The sequence below is a fragment of the Suncus etruscus genome, chromosome 2 (genome assembly GCF_024139225.1).
Source record: "Suncus etruscus isolate mSunEtr1 chromosome 2, mSunEtr1.pri.cur, whole genome shotgun sequence".
NCBI classification, from domain to species: Eukaryota; Metazoa; Chordata; class Mammalia; order Eulipotyphla; family Soricidae; genus Suncus; species Suncus etruscus.
Window position 1 is genome coordinate 149864283 of NC_064849.1, and position 6590 is coordinate 149870872.

Here is a 6590-nt window from a genome sequence, read left to right on the forward strand (position 1 = left end):
TAGAGTGACTAACTCTTTATACCCTGGCTTAAAAAAAAAATCACAGATGTTTACTTTATTGATATAACCTATACCATGGTTAGTCTGAGAATAATATGCCTCAACTAACAGTCATTTAGCAAATAATAGAGGCGTTCTGGATGCTTTCCAACGTTACACATGTACTTGGTCATAAAATGATACGTGAAAAAATTAACATCTGCTTTCCTAAAATAAAGTGTGCCAAGTTGCTTTTTATGAATGCGTTCCTCATTTTCAAAAGAAATATGGAGAGATAAACTGGCACCCAGATGTATAGCATATTTATAATGGTTGTAGGATTTAAAGGTAGCTATTCATTGCACAAAGCCATTTAAAAGCTGACGGTTTAAAAGCTACTTAACCCCAGACATCTTCGAATCCTGAAGAGTCTTCCAAATTTTATCTTTCAAGGAGGAATTTACTGTAATTTAATTGCGTAGCCAGGCAGAACTATATGCCAGTTGAGGCATTGCTGCTGAAGCTCAACAGAAATTCCAACTCGCCTTTTATTTACCTAATTTCGCAGCAAGGTTCCCAGGCCCTTAAGAAGGCAGAGCTGGAAAGTTTAGTTGGGCTCTTTTTTGTTGTTGTTTAATTCCACTATTAGGAAATGAGGCCTACCTTTGAATTATTTCATTAGGATTTGGCCTTTTGGGGGAAGGGGTGGGAACCATAATCATTAGTGGCTTTTTATTATTTCTACAATAAATGGCTAGATTCTTTGTTGAATAAGCTGCTTGAATGTTTTGCAGATGTTCCACTTAGACCAAATCTGACCCCCTATTTCCTCCCAAATAACTTGCTTAAACTCCCCACCATCACTCCCTCATCCTGGCAAGTTTATGTCCAAAATATTCTTATGAAAGTTCCACCTGAATGCGCGCGCGCACAAGCACACACACACACACACACACACACACACACACACACACACATATACACACACACCTCCCACCCACTGAGTCTCTGAGACTGGCAGAAGGGAGAGAGAGAGAGAGAGAGAGAGAGAGAGAGAGAGAGAGACAGAGACAGAGACAGAGACAGAGACAGAGAGAGACAGAGACAGAGAGAGGGAGAGAGAGGGAGAGAGAGGGAGAGAGAGACAGAGACAGAGAGACAGAGAGAGAGGGAGAGGGAGAGAGAGACAGAGAGAGACAGAGAGACAGACAGAGACAGAGACAGACAGAGACAAAAAGGGACAGAGAGAGAGACAGACAGAGAAACAGAGAGACAGGGACAGAGACAGAGAGAGTGAGAGAGGAGGAGAGACTGGTGAGGCAGAATAGTTGAGGGATGTCAGCCCAGTGGTTACACCCAGTGCGGAGGCGTCTTTCACACACACCCACCCTCCTTTTGTGCCTTTGGTCCTTTGCTCGGCCACCTTGGGGGTGGCCCCCTAGGCTGAAATTTTGCCCCCAAAGAGCTGGAAATTTGCCAAGTGCATGCATGGGGCGTCTCCAGGCTACCTCGGTGAACTGAGGCAGAGAGCCGAGCCAGCCGGGAACTACTCTGGGAACCCCCCCCAGGCTGGTGGCAGAGCCCCAGCCAGGGCAGCCACGAGTGGGGACCCCGGGGTGGGGTGGGGGCCTAACAAAGGGCTCCGTGGGGCGCGGGGCGAGGCCACGTGATGGGCCGGCGAGGAGGGGCGGCCGGCTTCTTGACTTGAAAAGCTCCGCTGGCCTGGGTGGGGCTGGCCCGCTCTGCCAGGAGGAGGAGGAGGAGGAGGAGAAGTGCCACTAAGTGTGTGCTCGGTGCCGGAGCGGCCGCACCTCTCAGCTCCGCAGCTCCGACTTGAAAAAGCACTTGGAAGCAACTGTGTGTGCGGGGAGGGCAGCGGGGTGGGCCGGGGCCTGGCGGCGGGGCTGAGGGGGGCCGGCTGGTGGGTGGATGGGGCGGAGGCTGCAGAGCAGCTCCCCTTTGAGTGACGCGACTCCTTTTCAAAGGGCAAACGGGGGGTGGGGCGTGGGGGGGACGCTCCCAATATGAATAGGAGAATTTTCAAGGTTTCGCGCAGTGCCTCCCCTCCCCCGTTTTAAGAGATTTCTTTCTTTCTTTTTTTCCCTTTCTTCTTTCTTTTTTTCTCTACTCCCCCCCATTTATTTGGGGGGGGTACGGTAGCAAAGGCGTGCGCTGTGTCTTGCTAGGTTTCAGGAGAAAGGACGGTCCATTCTCTGATTCTCTTTCATTCCCCCCCACTCCACCCCTTGCAAATGATGGAAACATTTTTAACATTTTTTTTTTTTTTTTGGTGAACTCACACGGATCAGAGTGGATAAGACAGTTGAGGAGTCTTGCATTCAGCTTGGGCTTGAGTTAAGATGATGTTTTTTTGGGGGGAGAGGGTGTCGAGAGGATATCTTACAAGTTTTCCTTCACCCCAATAACAAAACCTGTCACATCTTTACTTGGAACTAGAAAAGAGATCGCGTCCTCATTTGGACACCTCTAAGATGATTATCATCACACACATAGATTTTTTTTTTTTAAAGCCTGCCTGTATTTGTGATTTAACCTTAGAAACACTCGAGTTATTCTCTATTCTCAAGCCCAGCTTTTATTATTGTTGTTGCTGTTGTGGTTGTGGCAGAACCGTGCCTTAGAGAATCTTCTTTTAAAAAGACTTAAAACCCACAGTACCAGTTGTTTGTTGTTGTTATCATGATTATGATGGTTATTATGTCAGCTCCCTTTTTTTGCACTTGATCTGATTGAATGAACTTTTTAAAGAGTGTGAAATGAAGGACACAAAGACAGTATATCAGTGAAAAGAAGAAAGTGGCCCTTTTAATGAGAACTAAAGAAAACCCAAATGTAGATGAAGTGTACCGTAAACGCAGCTTCAAAGTCCATCTTAATTCCCTTGGGCTCAGTCATCATGCCCGTGTGATAATTGGGGATTCTGCAGGGAGGTAAGGCGGACCTGGGCAGGGTCGTCTTGCAGATGTGCGTCCATGCTTTGTGATTCCAAATACACTGAAACCAAGAGCTGGAGATGTACAAACCCAGACGTTGCTACTTCACCTTCAAATGCTTATCTCCAGCAAAGTGATTCCCCCCCACTCTTTGAGTGACTTTGCACAGTAAGAGGGTTTCATTCTCCACTCCAGGGTTCAGACAGCTCCGCAGCAGGTTGGTATCTGCTGGGCCAGATTCTAGATTTTGACTATTATTTTGTGATCAGTTCTGTTTAATTTTCTATTTCTTTTCAGACCTCAGCCTTTCTGGATCACAAAAGTCCCCACAAGCCACATAGCAATAAATCCGAACAAAAATAAGACAGATTTCCTCATCGATGTGTAATAAAGTTAAAGGACATTGTTTTGTCAGACAAGCGCTAAGTAGAAAATAAATCTCAGAGTCTGGGGAAACAAAACGGAGCGCTGCTGGCATGTGTGTAAATTTACTTTTAAAAGCAATAAATCAATGTTAAATTAAACAGCTGGGTACCCTGTCTAAGACAAGGGGTCCCGTATTTAAGAAGATATTGATGGGAGAAACGTAGTATTTAACTAGACATATACGAGCATACACAAGTCAGATTTTTAGGGTGACTCAGCCTAGGCAAGACTGGCCTGGAAACTTCTCTGAACTTCAGAGAAGGGGGGAATAAGAGATAGTATGAAGTGTATTTGACTAATACCTTCAGTTCCCTCAGCTCTTTCATATGAGGGCTGGAAATATAATATATATCATGTATATGTTATATTAAAATATATTATATGTAGCATACATGTGTGTTTTTAAGCAGAAGGGTGTATAGATTTCATAGAAATGTTTTTTCTTCTTTTTGTAAATCTTTATTTAAGTTCTGATATCCTTTTCTTATTGGCTAATTTGCTTGGTGGGTTATAAATTTGTGGATAGTTTTTCTTTGTAAATACCATAAAACCTGTAAAGCTAGTTTTAATGAGCATGTTGAGCTTTGTCTCGTATAATACTTTATTTTCATCATGGTTGTTTTGTATAATAAATGGCATTTTAGAAAAATAAAGAGTACTATTATTTCATATCTCATGCCTTTTTTCCTTGAGATGGGAGTTGCATTTAAAACTCAACTGAAATATTTTAACATTCATTTTCTCAGTTTTTGTTTTGCAAAACATTTAACTGGGAAAAATTGGATGGGTGAGGGACAGAACAATAGAAAACCCAAGCTCTGACAATGTGAATCAATGAGTTATTACAAAGGCAATTTTCAATAGCAGAAAATTAGGAGTAGTTTAAGGATTGTCTGTGTTCTGAGTTCCTTCCCTCCTCCTTAGTCTTAAAAAAATTCCAGAAAGGCAGCAGAAATATGTTAGAAAGCAGACATATTGTTAATATGAACTCTCAGTTATTGTTGTTGTTGTTGTTGTTGCTATATCCAGATCAATTCGTGTTAAAGGAAAAAATGGGGGTTTATTGTAGCATGTATAGAAACTAGCAAATTATTCTTTATTTTCTCCATACCATACTCTTAGAAGCTCTGTTTTATTAGCCTAGTTATACAAAATAGTCTTGCAATTAGGTAATAACATGCACATATAAAAAAGGGGGGAAAGTGCTGTCCCTCCCCCACCCCCAGCTACAAACTAACAGGGGTGTTTGGCAGCATTCTAGGTGCCTTTGGCTTTTCTGCAGCCAAAGGAAATATTCAAGACCCAGTTGCCTGCAGAAGAATAAAGTTATACTATTTATATTTAGAAGGAAGCATTCAGTTTCCATGACCATCCATGGCTTGTTAAATAAATCAGTGTCTCATACTACTCAGAGATAGCTCGGATTGCCTGTCAGGAGATGTCTGGGCAGCCTTGTAAACTCAGAATGACTTCTCAAACCCAGGGTTTCCCCAGTGAGGTGCTTTCCTCTGTGCGATGTTCTGGGAGTTATGTCAGCCTAAGGTAAGGCACTGCTCCTGTTCCATCTGGAGAGGAAGGTGCAGAATTAGACATCTGGGCTGATTTGGTGACTGGCGATAGGATCAGAAAGGCTTCTTGGATTGTTCTAATTAAAGACAATAAGCAACCCTGTGAGGAGCTGTTCTTTAGCCTTAGCTGGAGGCTCAAAGAATCTGTCGTCTCACCTCAATGGTTAACTTTGTGGAGTTGGCTGGGGAGGTGAGGAACAGCAACGTGCAGGTAGCTCTGAGCTCAGGTGAGATTGCGCCGGTGGTTAAGTCGCAGCAAGTGCATCTTGAAGTCCGCCTTTGCCTCCCCGTTTCCCTGATCTCTCTGTGCTGAGTGCTTGACTGAGGCGCACTTAGATTCTAACTTTGCTTGCTAGATGGCGCTCGGTGTCTCAGGACCTTCTACTTCAGAATTAAAGCGGCTTTTATAGCACCGTTGTTCTCAACTAGCTGTGGGCATTTGATTAGCACTGCGCTGGTAATGTGATTATTACCATGTTGGATTCTCTTTTTCTTTCTTTCTTTCTTTCTTTCTTTCTTTCTTTCTTTCTTTCTTTCTTTCTTTCTTTCTTTCTTTCTTTCTTTCTTTCTTTCTTTCTTTCTTTCTTTCTTTCTTTCTTTCTTTCTTTCTTTCTTTCTTCTTTCTTTCTTTCTTTCTTTCTTTCTTTCTTTCTTTCTTTCTTTCTTTCTCTCTCTCTCTCTCTCTCTCTCTTTCTTTCTTTCTTTCTTTCTTTCTTTCTTTCTTTCTTTCTTTCTTTCTTTCTCTCTCTCTCCCTCCCTCCCTCCCTCCCTCCCTTCTTTCTTTCTTTCTTTCTTTCTTTCTTTCTTTCTTTCTTTCTTTCTTTCTTTCTTTCTTTCTTTCTTTCTTTCTTTCTTTCTTTCTTTCTTTCTTTCTTTTCTTTCTCTCTCTCCCTTCCTTCCTTCCTTCTTTCTTTCTTTCTTTCTTTCTTTCTTTCTTTCTTTCTTTCTTTCTTTCTTTCTTTCTTCCTTCTTTCTTTCTTTCTTTCTTTCTTTCTTTCTTTCTTTCTTTCTTTCTCTCTCTCTCTTTCTTTCTTTCTTTCTTTCTTTCTTTCTTTCTTTCTTTCTTTCTTTCTTTCTTTCTCTTCTTTCTTTCTCTTTCCTTCTTTTTTCTTTCTAATTTCCTTCCTTTTTCTACCTCCCTTTCTTTCTCTTTCCTTCTTTCTTTCTACCTTCCTTCCTTTATTTCTACCTTTCTTTTTCTCTCTCTTTCTTTTTCCTTTCCTTCTATCCTTTCTTTCTTTATAGTCTTCTTTCTTCACCCTTGTTCAGTTTTTGATTAAGGTAGTATCCAGAGGGAGCTGCCAATATAAATCTGAAGGATAATAAAATTTAACTAAACTCTGCACCTGAATTTAGAGAACTGTTATGGCTCAATGATTTGTTCTGATGCATTTCAAAAAGCACTTTCCTCCAGAAAAATCTGATTGGGATTTTCGGGAAGAAGATAAATTTGCAGGTCTACATGATTATTTACAGTCTTTAAGGTTTACCACCATGTTTTACCACCTATTGACACCACTACTTCCATTTACATTTATGGATTGAAATAAAGTCATTTTAGAAAAATTTTTTACTTCTGTTTGTCTCTATGACACATTAATTGATTCTTAAATATTATGATTTGGTTATAACTCCAAAACTAAAATGCATGTCTACAAAACCA